This window comes from Athene cunicularia (genome assembly GCF_003259725.1).
Source record: "Athene cunicularia isolate RWA chromosome 3 unlocalized genomic scaffold, athCun1 chr3_part1, whole genome shotgun sequence".
NCBI classification, from domain to species: domain Eukaryota; kingdom Metazoa; phylum Chordata; class Aves; order Strigiformes; family Strigidae; genus Athene; species Athene cunicularia.
The window spans coordinates 93,453,858-93,467,743 of record NW_020799097.1 but is presented as its reverse complement, the minus strand read 5'-3'; the positions used below and the strand labels follow the sequence as shown (position 1 = coordinate 93,467,743).

The 13,886-nt window shown below is 39.8% G+C and overlaps 1 protein-coding gene across 6 annotated transcripts in view; it reads left to right on the top strand.

The window, feature by feature from the left end:
* LRFN2 (leucine rich repeat and fibronectin type III domain containing 2) overlaps positions 1-13,886 on the top strand; it is a 157,719-nt gene that overhangs the window by 75,329 nt on the left and 68,504 nt on the right. The gene's annotated exons all lie outside the window — the stretch shown is intronic.

Below are 13,886 nucleotides of genomic sequence, written 5' to 3'. Positions count from 1 at the left end.
GTAAAATTTTCATGGGCTCTGGGTATTTCAAACCTTAGTGATGACTTTTACACCCATAGAAAAAAGACTGATCCATTTCAATCTATTGAAATCTTCAGTCTCCTGCATGAAACTAAAACTTACCTATGATTATAGAGGCAAAACTTTCCATGAGAGCCCGGGTTTTCAAAGGAGTTGAGGACACATGGCTGTCCCTTTTTGATCATGAGATTTTACCATCTTTGAGACAGGGAATTCCTGCTTTTAAGTGGTTCCAGGACTTGACAGGACTCAGCCCTGTGGTGGGGCACATTTCTACTTCACAGAGTGCCGAGGACCACAAGATGGCTCACACGGACCAAAGAATAGCCACTGGGAGATGCAGATCAGATAAGAAAAATCCAAGAAGGCCATTTAGAAGAATTGGTTTGCTGATTTCTAAAAATAGTTGCATCTCATCAAATTGACAGATGCTTCTTGGTGTCTGGGGAGGGGGGAAAGTCCTTTCATCTGGGAGGAAGACACAGTTATCAGTGGAGACACGTTAATCCAAACCATCTGAAAGAAGTTATAGTTGTATGAAAATGCCCTTATTTGTCAACTGTTAAGGAGAATGCACTGCAGCAACTGCACATAATGCTCTCTGGATAAGAAGCCTTGATAACAAGCCTGAATGACTACTAACACCTAATTCAGAAACAGTCATGGAAAGATTTCTGTAGACCCAAGCAGACTTCAGTGAAGACAGGTGTTTCTATATTATGACCTCTTGGCACCACAAGGCCACACTGGGGAACGTATGCTTCCTGGCAAGTGACTTTCACTCTGTGGTTGAGGAAAGCAGATGTTTCTCTTGTCTGTCTTTTTTTGTTTATGGCTATTAAGGAGTATCTCCACACGCTGGACATCAGGTCTTGTGATTAGAGCTGAGAAGCTGCTCCAAGTATGTTTCCTGATCTCTCAAATGCCATGGCTATATCTTCACCAGCTATTCATATAGCACAGTGAAGGTGGATTTATCGACATTTTGTCTCCCTTCTGGAGGTCTATTTTCTTCCATCTTGCATGATACATTACTAAATTTTACCAAATAGAGGAGTAGGAGATGAATAGTATAGAAAAGGACCAAACTGGACCCTCCAGATACCCCTAAGTGGCATAACTATTTGTGCCAAATCCAACCCACATTGCCATCCTCCATTATTCTCCTTTTACCCTTTAAGACCTGATTTATGGCAATGATAATTAATATTGTTATAAGTATCTCTTAACTTTTGGGACACTGTGCTTTTAGTTTGTCATTTTACCATCTCACATATTTTTTTTTGTCTCAGGGCACAGTTCCATTATTTTCAGTTGCTGATGGAAGATGTCAGCACTTCTAGAAACTGAATCACCGAATGTCATGTTGAATGATCAGAAAATGTTAAAACCACTGTGAGCACTCATGCAAATACTCATTAGAAAACTTGCTGGACTTCACCTGAGAACTCATTGGCACAGGCATAGCTTGAACACAGGCGTCCAGAACAGTAATTAACTCTTCAAAACCAGGCAACAACCCACAGTCCTTTTGAAGCTTATGCTCTGTCACAGGTTACTGGGAAAGATAAGTAATTCATGCTGCAGTTGTTCAACTTTAGGAGCTCTTCTGTAAGAAGATGGCATCATGGCAAATCCAACGGATAAAGTTGTTTTCCCACTAACAAAGGGCATGATGTAGTGACTGTTTTTTTTACATGTTATAGTTTCTTCATTGCCTTTTCCATCACACCTCCTTTTCTAATGTCCCTGTCTCCATGTTACGGTATGTCTCTGTGAGCAAAGGGCAGGATGCTTTTTAGATATTAAAACTCTTGAAAGCATCGACATAGTCCACAAGAGCTAGTGAACTTAATCTTAGCCTAGGCAATAAAGTTTTTCTCTGAAAGGTTTTATCTGTGAAAGAGTTAATTTTATGGGTGAATTATATATTAATTTCTCTATTTGTGTCGGCACTGATCTGAATGTTAATGAACATTAGAGAGTTAACAGATGCTTCACCGATATTTATTGTATCTGTTCTTTTCAATTGCTAATGTATAAATTGTAGAAAACAAATGGAAGTGAATCAAAGTAGAAATCTGGCTCTGCACAAGAAGTCATGTTGCTTGGTAACAAGGACTCTGTGACTGCCAGACATTGATCTTGATCCCCCTGCTTTGTGCAACATTCGAGTCAGAAGATAACTATTATCATGGGACTACATGAAGTTTATCATGCAGTTGCATAAACTGGCTAAATGACTAGTTACAGATGTTACTTGATCCTACATCCACCTCTTTCAGTCCATTTCCTCTGAAAACCTCCTTTCTGCAGAGTATAATATTTTCTTATTTCTACTGTGTTACACATACCATTAATCTTCCTTCTCTTCCTAGTTCTTGCTGTCACTTCCTTTCATAGCTGGAAGGGATTTAGCACTGCCAAACAAGAAACCTCCCGTCTTGTAATCTGGTGACAGCAGAGCATATCTGTTCCTAGCAGGGCAGCTTCAGGGGCTGTGCTTCCTCATGAACATCAACCAATGATGAAGATTAAGAATAAGAAATTCCCTTCTAACTCATCAGATATGAAGGTGCAGAAGAAACAAAAATAATTACACAGATAGAAGTAGCTACTTTCTGTAGTGAAAGTAGTTCCTTGCATGCTGAGTTGCCGAGAACATTTTTAGCCTTGCTTCATGGATTCAGAGATTTATTATTCTTCACGCCCAAGGGGTGTGAAGAATAGATCTAACAGTTGTGAGAGCCTGGGGTAGGGGACAGAAGGTAGGAACTTTCAACCAACCTTTTACTTTCTCCAAATACTCCCAACAGAGAGAAGGTTCATTAATATGTCTTGAGTAAAAAGCAATAATCAGTTGGGTTATGGGAATAGTAATATTATGTTGTATGGCATGAAAGAATGGCTAAAAGTAGGTACACAAGAGACCAAGGTAAAGTACTCTAAGGCTGGGCAGGAAAGAGAGCTGTTAAGGAAGCAGAAAATGAGATGTATCTTATTCAGTACAACTCAGAAAAGTATACAGGGGCCAACACAGTCACAGCAAAGCTCTATCAGAGGGAAACTGTCAATGTGATCTGAAGCAGAAAGTGTCATTTCAGTGTATTTATAGTGAGAGGGAATTTCTTTTCTCTTGGTACACATTATTTCGCTGTCCAATGCCCTGTTTATGTGTGTGTTGATCCAACTTCTGAAATGTGCGTCAGCTTCCAGGGGTTTACATGCATCAGTTTTTACAGATAGTAGCCGCTACTGAGTAATTTAGGTAGGCCTGAGTAGGTGCGATGTACTCCAGAAGGTTCCCAGGGTTTCAGTAGAGAAGGCACAGCAGAAAAATCAACATTTTGGCAGCTGCTATGTTGATTTATGTCTTCTTGAAGAAACAACACAATTTAAACTTGCTGGCTGCTTGCTTATCGCCGACAAAATGCAAACTCACAGCAACAATAATCCTGTGATTAATTTTAGATAACATATCTATAATTATTTTTAAAGTGTTTTTCTTCTCTTCCTCGACTTTTCTGGGTTTCTATGTATGCATCATCTCTCTCCCATCTGAGAACATAGCTGATGACAGCTCAGTGATACCTTACCGTGTGTACTAGGAAGTGTCACTGTTGTCAAGGCAGAATGTATTTTTCCATGTGCTTGGTCGAAAACATTCTCTACTGTACACATTTCCTATGCTTAATACACCTGCCTCTTGTCAAAAGCTAGCAAAAGGTAGAAATATGCTTGCTTTCTACAAAAGAGGATGTTTCACTTGGATGAATGCTAATCGAATGATTACATTCAAGCCAAGTTTCTCCTCAGTGCTTCAGTAGAGTGTTATGGCCCAGCTACAGGGGATTACTAATAACAGGTTTTGGATGAAAATCAGGTAGTTCAAGACCTCTTTTGACTAATGATCATTAGGCATTATATTGCTAATTATAACCAATGGGATTGTATACTTAGAAATCCTTTTCATACTAAAGCATGCCACGTGGCACTTCAGTGCAGACAGGCAGACAGAGGCCTTCAAAAACCTCCATGTACTCCAGAAAAACAAGTTTTACTTTTATTCTAGATGTGAGCTTAGTTGGGCAGTGGTACGTAAATTGACACATCAAATGCCTCTGGATGGTCTTGTCACTCTGCACCAAAAAATGCCCTACAGAGATGGTCAGGCTAACTCCAACCCACTGGGCTAGCACAGTGTTTTATTTGGCCAAATACTCCTAAATGCAGGGGCATTAGCCTATTCAAAATGCTATGTTACCTTTGTTCTTGAGCCTGAGCCGTGCTGTTTCTGAATGGCATTGCAGTGTCACAGTTGTGACATATACATAGCATATACATAGCTGAAGGGCTTAAAAGACCCTGTAGGGCCAGCAGACAACATTTTTTGAAAGTCAATTATTGAAAGTCAGCTGCCCACCTTAAGAGAATTTAAAGATCTAAAAAAAATCTCATTAAAATGGTAAATGGATCCTGTATGCTTCTACTGGGGCAGAGAGATCACACAGTTTTTAAAGAATTCTCCAGACATGCTTGCACTTTGGGGCTTGTCAACAGGACACAGAAACACTATATATGTAGTTCACTACTTCAAATTTTGTTTCACTGAAAGTCAGTGATACCAAGTCGGTCTGTGTTTGAAGAATTGATGGGATCTCACGTTTCTAGTGATTTGCTCTCCATACTGACATTGACACCAGAAAGAAGCTAAGTTGGCAGAGTCAGACAAGACAAAAAGTCAAAAGGGCAGAGATACAAAATTATTCTTAATCTACTGTAGAAATCAAAGAGTTATTTGCTTTAAAAACACTGTCTACATCAGCCAATCCAAATAATAACATTACCAAGCAAGGCATATGGGGACAAGGCCTGTGGTATTTTACTGAATCTCTGAAGGACAGAGTCCCTTCTTTCACAGGACTGTCTGTGGACCTCTCTCAACATTAGCAGCAGCCAGAATGGACCGAATTTACTTTCGGTGTCTATTCTTTGCATTTAACCTTGGGTCACAGAAGCCTAGAAAATGAGAATTTTCACAGAGACAGTGTATTGGAAATGATTAATGTTTCTTCCTATACAAGTATGAGACATCAACTGCCCCTTGTTTATTTTATGTTTAGAATAAACTAATGTAGGTCCTTTTTTAACTTTCAGGTAAACTGTGACACTCCTTGCCATTGGGCTATTAAATACAAACCACATCTTTTGTCTCAGAAGGTCCCTCATCTGCAAGTTTTTGGGGCCTCTGAGTATATTCTAGAGAAATATTGCTAAGTGCTTGCTCAGCTTTTCCCTAACCATTTCGTTTTGGCCACTGTCAGAGACAGAAAATGGGTGAGATGGTTCTTTCCTCTGGACATTTTATCTGAGACAGGAATCAAGGTCTAACTCTCATATGTACGTTACCTGCAGAGGTGTTCAGTTTGCCATTTGACATAACACTGTTCAGAGAAAATCTTTGGCTGCACAGAACAGTCAGTTATTAAAATCATCTCCTAACATTATTAGTTTCTTATATGTGTGATGTAAACTATGCTGCTTGTGTTATGAGAAAGCTTTTTATCCATGTTCTTATCTCTAGGGTAAAACGGCAGTTAGAGCATTAGACCAGGAGGTTGGAAAGCTAGGTATTAGTTTCAGATACGTTACTGGTTTCTAATACAGCCCCAGGCAAAATATTTCTCTGTGCTTTTTCATCTGTAAAATGATGATGATGGCAGGGCTCTGTGAAACCATTTGGCCATATTAAAATGGAAAGTGCCGTTTGATAGCTTAGAGCTTATTATTATCACCATGCATAATGCAGGCCCTGCAAAATCAGAGCATCATGAAATGCCTGCTGTCCTCATTTATATAACTTACTCCATGAAGTCCGGAGCATTTCCTTCTGAAGATACATATCAGATGAAAACAAGTTATGGAAAAAAGTTATGGAAAATGGGCCTTTTGTATCTGTTTGGGGTTCCCGGATCAAAATACCAGCTGGTGCAGAACCCCCAGGAAATTGTAGCAAGGCCTGTTGATCTTGGTCTGTGGGATACTAGCATAATTCAGCTAGTGTCACCCAGAGTACACCAGTTTACCTGACCAGCCAAAAGGGAAAGCTCATCTTCACCTCAGTAATTCCCTGACGGCCTGATTTCCTCTGCCCATACAGGCAGCACTGCTGCTGCAAGTCCTCAAAGGTTTCCAGCCTCTCAGTCACTGCAGCAACGGAGTTGTCTCTATTGTATTTTCTGTAAATTCCAGGCATCTCTGCTCCATTCTTTTCATAGCATCATTTCTATTTCTAGTGTGATGTTGCTATTGGGCCAATGAGGCTATTTAGTGAACAGATAATCTTGTTCCTTCATAAGGAAAAATTACTCAGCATTACAGTTTATCCACAGAGCAAACAGATTGTCAAATAAAATACCATATTATGCCCTAAATAATTAAATAACCACAGAGATATTTGTCATTCTACTATTCAGCAGACTGGTGTCAGCTGAGAAAGCAGATATCTTATTCCAAATGATGTTGGCTTCTCTTTTGAAGTGCAGTTACAGGAGGAAAGCAATTGTCAAAACAGCAGTGCAGGGTTCCATACTTTTTCTCTCTGTGACTTCTTGAGCAAATTTGTTCTGTTTCTAAGTCACACAATGATTTTTCTAACGGCCAGCATTGCAACCTCAGACTTAGAAAATTGCACCAGGATTCCTCTGTTTCTTGTGTGCCACTACCAGAGGAGGTACCACAATCGCCATTCAGTTGACAGGTTTGTTGATGAGCAGAGCAGAATAGGATTTTGTTCCCTTCTCATAACAATAGTGGCTCAGCTAGCTGAGCAAAAAAAAATTTTTGTTATTGTTGTTCATATGTGGGCCAGCATCAGTGGAAAACAGGAATGGTCTAATACTTCTTCCCCAGTGATGCACAGTATTGTTTTAATGAAGAAAAAGCAAGTTTTCAACTGCTATGGCAGAGATATTTACTTGGCACATTGTACAGTAAATAGATAAACTGGACACTAGTGCATGTTTTTAATTTAATGGAAGAAGATGATGTTCCAAATACGCAGTAATATATATATCAGTAAAGCTTACAAAGTTTCTGTGCTCCTAATATGGATTTAAAACAATCCCAAACCTATATGTGTGTGTGCTTATGTTCTTCCCTACTCCTGGCAGATTTTCCTTCTCAGTCTTTCAAATCTTTCATTTACAGTAACAGGCTTCAACTGAATCCCAGGCTGTTTAGATTTGTTGCCTTGCAAGTCATCAGAGCCAGAAACACCTGCTGTGTCCCATTGGAAGGAGGGATTGTGAGTCTGTGATATACCCAGCGTGTGTTTTTTTATTCACATCAAGTTGTGAACTATATGACCTTAAAACTGCACCCCCCCTGATTTGTAGACACTCCAGTTTAAGTAATATTTAGAGGTATACAAAATGCATAAGTACCGACTTTCACTTCCAGAACTGTGGACATAACTAAATCAACTGGCTTCACAGGCATAGAGATACAAAAAATTGTAGCAATAAAGATTTTATTACTCTAAAGTATTTCTAAAATAACCTTTTCCCCTCTCTCTTAAATGGGGAGTAAATGGAATACATGATAGTGTGGCAAGAGTGTTTTATAGGCATGCTTGAGTAAGGCAGCCATTTCAAACTCGTACCAATAAAAGGCCAGCTCGTGGTGCCATTACTCATTTGTACAGTCCTAATGACTTTGATACGATGATATGCTTGAGCAATTTGAGCAGGAATCAGTAAAAAATATTCATTTCAGGACTGTTTACTGGAAATTAGAAATTTTTATCTATGCTATAAATAATATTTTGGACTATGAAAAATGAATTGACATTTTAACATCTAATTCACATTGTTAAAGTAATGGCAACCTTTCATGCTACTTGTTTACTTTTGCCCTTCTGTCTGCTGGGTCTGAAAGTGGTCTGCTCTGCTTCACTTTGGATTTCCAATCAATTTCACTTTCCTGTTTTCAGTTCAGTGATGGGTGCTTCAAAGTTGGAACAGTTACTTTCATCAGCTTCTTCATTCTTTGCTCTTCATCCTGAAATTGAACCAGTTCCCAATAAACCCCAACCATGGGACATCTGTTTCAGACAAACCTTTCACTTTGGGCCATATCTGTTGGAGCCCATTCTAAAAAGTCTGCTGTTGGTCCCTGGTTCATCTCTCTGATGCCATCACTGGCAGCATGAAGACTAGGGGGGAGCACATTGTGCATCTCCAGCTCTTGGGCTGCTGAGAGCCGATTTGGTCCCCATAGGGGCTGAATTGTCCCTTGGATCCCAGAAACAGTAAGCCATGGGATCATCCCAGCCGTGTGTGTTCTCATCATCAGCTTGCCTCAGAGCGTCTCCTGCTTAGTGCCGAGTTGTGGAGGCTCAACAAGGTGATTTCAGGCAGCTGAGAAACAGGTTTATTGGGCTTCTTCTCTGTGCTTCACTCATCCAGTGAGAAGCTGGCTTGTGACTAGGGCTCAGAACAGCTACAGCGGTGCAACGCTGATAGTAATAACAGTTGGTACCTGGCAATTCCTTTATCCAAGCCCTTCTGACATCTGTAAGGCTGACATTCCTCATTCAGTATGCACCCATGTTTAAATGAAGAATCACATTATTGTCTCATTCTTCTTAACCCATCAAACTCCCACCGTGCCACCATTTCCTGTTATCAGACACTTGTCAGTCATAAGCAATCAGTCAGATACTTCACAATTAACAGGGAGAAGAGATATAATTTCTTTGTGTTGGTAGCAGATGTTTCAAGCCAGAAGCAGGATAAGCCAGAAGTGTTCCACCCTCAGATTGCTGCAAGTCAGTCTCCTGTAGCATGGCTTGTTTTCTTGGCTATGCCTTGTACTTTTTAGTAATAACATAAGAAGAGGATGTCCTTGATATATTTTCTCTGATGGAGTGAGGTTTAGCTACTATTGTCATTGGCTGCCTTTGCATAAACCTTGGATTATTCTGTGTACTCAGTTTGCTTACAAGGATTTGGTACTGAGATGCTTCAAAACAAACTTGTTAGAAAAACAAGAAAATAATGTCAGAAGGATTTTCCTTCACAAGGAAAATATCACTAGTGTAAGAAAGAAAAGAGTTAGTCCCAGAAGCATCTGCACAGTCAACTAACCCTCTCCAAAGTAATTGTTGGACAGAGTATTTGTCGTATTGTATCAGACTGACACTGGGGTTTTTCTTTTGAGCAATTTTGGATCTGCACATGTGGGTAACTGAGATTAGAATAAGCATCTGATATGTGTAATCAAATCTGTACTACTTATCAGCAGTACTGAGAACTTCCAATTGCAACTGAAGGTCTGTTGCCTGTGTTCTGGTTCTCATGCAGAAAGAGATCCAATGCTGCAGTTTTCAGTCCAGTTACCCAAGGCAAAACAGGGTTGGGAAGTGAGAGAATGCTCCAGAGCAACCAGTGAACACACGGGGCAGATGAATAGCAAGGAAGAGAAGAGACCCAATCTAAAGAGAACTATGATGACCTCATGTTAGAGCATGCCATATTTTGTGGCTTAGTAGTATCCACCGCTGTGTCGTATTTTCCACAATGAAACTGTAAACCATGGAGAACCTGGTAGCATATGTCAGTTTACCCATTTGAAGTATGCACCTTGAGAACTCTGGAGAACTGCTGTGGAAGATAGAATATTAGCTTATCTTCTTATGTCTTTCTAGGATAAAATGCATCCCATTTCCACATGTCTGGAACTGCTGCATCTTGAGAACACTGAAAGTTTACTGAGTCTCAGCCAAGTGCTATCCATGCCTGTTTTGGATAGTCTCCATTGCCCTGATCATCTGTTTCTTTTTTTTTTTTTTTAATTATAGCAATGTGTAAAGCGTGAATGGCATCAAAATATTCACACTTTGTTGCAAAAACTGTGCATACTGGGTGGCAGTAAATAACATCTTGTGGTTTGAGCGATAAATTGAACATAATTGTTTTTCTCAGGGTTGAGATGAATTATTTCTGCATCCCCCCAATGTGAAATACTTTGCCTTGATATTTAACTTTAGTAAACTTTTTTTTTTTTTTTTTTTTTTTTTTTTTAAATAATCTAGAATACATAAAGAGAAAAGAGACTAAAAGCTTGGCATGTGTGTATTAACATGTTTCTTGTTGCTCATTTAAATGCCTGCAATCAATAGTGCAAAACACTCTCTCAGAGCCTGGGTAAGGGGGCATCATTGTTTGAGAGGCAACCTGAAGTGAAAAGAGTTGCCCTGCGAGGGAACCTGTCCTGTAGATTATGTCAAAACATGCACCAAGCTCTAGACATATTAAGAAATGCTACAGGCAGAGAAAATAAGGATAGGGAAACTCTTCGTGGTCTTTTCTCTTTGACCAACTTTTCAAAACTTTTAACATCTTCACATCCTGAACCTGGGTCTGATATAAGTTCCTTTGGAAGAACAATGCCAGGGATTTTTGCTGAGTGGTGTGGGTGGTGTATTATTTAGTCTCCTCTAGAATCAAAAACTTTTAGGGGGGCCAGTGGGCTTCAGTGAATTATTCTTTGAGAAATTAAGTTTAACATGTCAGCTATTATCTATTGGGTAAGGTCTTTGCACACTGTCAGACAGCTGTCTTGCACAAGTATTGGGGAGAAAAAAGGAGCAGGAGAATATGGTAGAGGAGTCCTTTGCATGTCTGTCATCTCCTTATAGAAACTATGCCCAGGGGTGCTTGAAAGCATTCACTTCTCTTTACTTCTCTGAAACAGCCAGCATATAGCATGCTGCTGTACTGCACATAGTCTGGCAGCTAAGTAAAACCAGCCTGAGCCCTGTTTGCTGAAGCACCCTCACAGGTGCTACTGATATGAAGATCCACCCTCAGTTTTGATTAGCAACCTGGAGAGCCAAGCATTGCTGCGGGAATGCCATATCCAAAGCACAAGACAGGAGGATGAGGCTGGAGGAAGAAGAAACTTGGGGAATATGTACAGATTTGGAAAGGGCTCCCGCCTGAAGTCCCACTCGTTATGGAATGGGATCCTGCTAATCTGACTCAGTGAGCTGTAAAGCTCACAGTAGTAAAAAATTATGCTGCCAAAGACTTGAGTATTTCTCACTAAAAATAGACATTTTCACATAAGGTATTATAATAAAGCATAATAATTGTATTGTTTTGGTCAATGCTGCTGGTTTGATGGTTTAGCAAGAGACCTGGCTATGAGTATTTTGGAAAAGCATAGATTTTCATCTTTATTGGGAGGAAGATTCAATAAACAAGATACAACTCAATGGGAGAAACTTGAGAGAAATATCATATATGACTAACTTGAGCATCTGCTCATGAACAGTATTGCAGAGAAGATGGACTCTATGGACATCAGTGTGGACCAGCATAGCTGTTTTTATGTTCCTAGTGGCCATAGCAGAAAGAATCTCCCCCTTGGAGCACCTATAAATTGTAACATTTAAATTAATTTGGAAAAACTATTTTTGCCATTTGGTACAAAATATGGCTATTACCACCCTATTTCTCCATTATCTTTCATTATCTCTGCACACTGCAACAGCGTGTGAACCAGCGAACCAGACTATGCTCTTGGGCACTGCTGTGAGTAAGAGGCACTTTGAAATCCCATGAACATACTGGTCACAGGAGAAGTTGAGTCTATTTTTAAAGAGCTTAGCTGTGAAAATGGAATGCAAAGATTCAAATACTTAGTGGTAAATGATGACAGGAAAATATTTGTTTGTGTAAAGCCATGAACTTTCCACTGAGGAAAAACTACTATGACTTTGGCATTTTCTTCTGTCTGTCTTGGCGCACTCTCAGGGGTTGGCATTTTTCTTCACCGGTTTCAATTTTCTTGGCAAACACCAATCCGCTGAAAATTACGTTGTCACTTAAAGGCAGGAATGGCTGTGTCATAACTTTTTTTGTTTTTAGGGAAAACTGATGCAGGGAGAATTACACTTTCCTTAAGGTCAGGGGAAAAGGCAGGAGAGAATGGAAGAATCCCAACTAAAATTTAATTCTGAAACAGCTTCTAATGTTTTGAAATGAGTTTTCTGAATGTCTGAGCCCAAATGGGATCTTCTTCCGAAGGCCAGTCTGGGTTTCTCCTTTTCTTTCCTCATAACTGATCAGTGATTCCTGGAACCTCAGAAATCTGTCTGCCAACCTTTTCCCAGCATTTCCATCATGAATTTTAGTTGTGATGAACCAGAATGTTCTGATGATGAGACATTTTGTCAAAACACCTCCCAAAGGCTTTGGGGCAGTTTATTTGCACTGTGCTGTTAGTCATGAGGATCAGACCCCATGCGCAGAATGCAAGAGCTCCCTTGAAGAGTTTGAGAAAGCATCTTCTCCACCTCCTATTAGAAACATGTTAACAAGGATTGGCAATATCCATATAGATCAAACTCAAGGTCAGTAACAGCAAGTGGGTGGTTCCTGTGGGCTGTCTTGAAGAACAGTAAAGAAGCTTTTTTCCCAGATGGCATGCTGAGCAAACTGCCTCTCACATTTTTATGGCTGGTGATACTGGCATTTTATGTCATATTGTAGTTTATGGCTCTGGACAAGAAACAGACAGCAGCATGAATGGGCAGCCAAGTGATGCTGGCGTGCCTCAGGGGAGGACTAACTGTGCTGCAGGTCAGATTTTCACCATTTATGATATGACATTAAAGAAAGATAATTGAGCTATGAAGCCAGAAATCATCAGGTCTTTCACTTCTTGAAGAGAATTTTAGCACTGCTGGAAAGTGGCAGATTGACAGCCCTTGAGTCTGGAGTCCTTTTATTTATCAAAGGGCAGGTACTATATACGCAACAACATGTTATTGCTCTCCCTGAAAACTTTCAGGGAAATGAGACTGCTTATTTACAGTCTTTTTCAGTTTCTTTATTTGCTGCTGACACTGCCTTCAGCGTTGTCAATTTTACTGGTGATTTTTGTGTGTGTATAAGTTGAATTGAGGCCTGCTCCAAAGCCCACTAGCATGGATAGACAACTTTTTGGTGGTATAAAAGAAATTTGTCTAGAGCTCTGTGAATGACAATCATTCAACTTATGGCCTGTAAGCTACTAAACACCTATTTGACAGCATCATCGCCCAGCTGTGATAGCTGTCTTCTGAAGGACTCATAGCACAAGCATCCTGATGGCCTGTTATCAGGTTCACCAGAATAATTCCCTCTTTCAATTGTAAATGATCACATCGTATGCCTCCTAACCTCCCTCAAATGATCGCAACTCATCACATATCAGCATACCACTAAGCACGATGAACAGACTAATAAACCAGTAATGCTAACAAATAAAAAGCTCATTCCTGAAAGTCTTAACCTTTCTGGAATTTCAGGTAATATCTTCAGCTTCCAGGAGCCCTGAGCATGTTCTTTGCCTTCGATTATTTCCCTGTATATATCTGAGACACCAAGGGGAGAGTGGTGTAGCCATCAAGCCCAGAAATATCCTCTTTTTCAAGTGAAATAACAGAGTAATAAAAGCCATAGGTATGTATGACTTTACTAGACACTGATTTTGTAATTTATTTTTTTTTTTTACTGAGTGGTTCATATAGAAAGTTGAAAGAAAAAAAAAAAAAAAAAAGCTTTTTTTTTCATGCTTTCCTTAACCTAGGTCTTTGGAATTTGTTATTGCATTGGCTGCTTTTGATTTGGAAGAGATACTTAGCCAAATGAAAGCAGTGTCTCAGAGGAAAACCGCTCCGTCCAGCCAGCTTTATTGTGCCTAGATATCAACATACTAAATATCTGCTGTGAGCTGCTTGTTGCAGTTTCCTCCATACTGCAAGACAGGCACCACATAATCTCATCCATTCCATACTTTTTACTCTAACATGA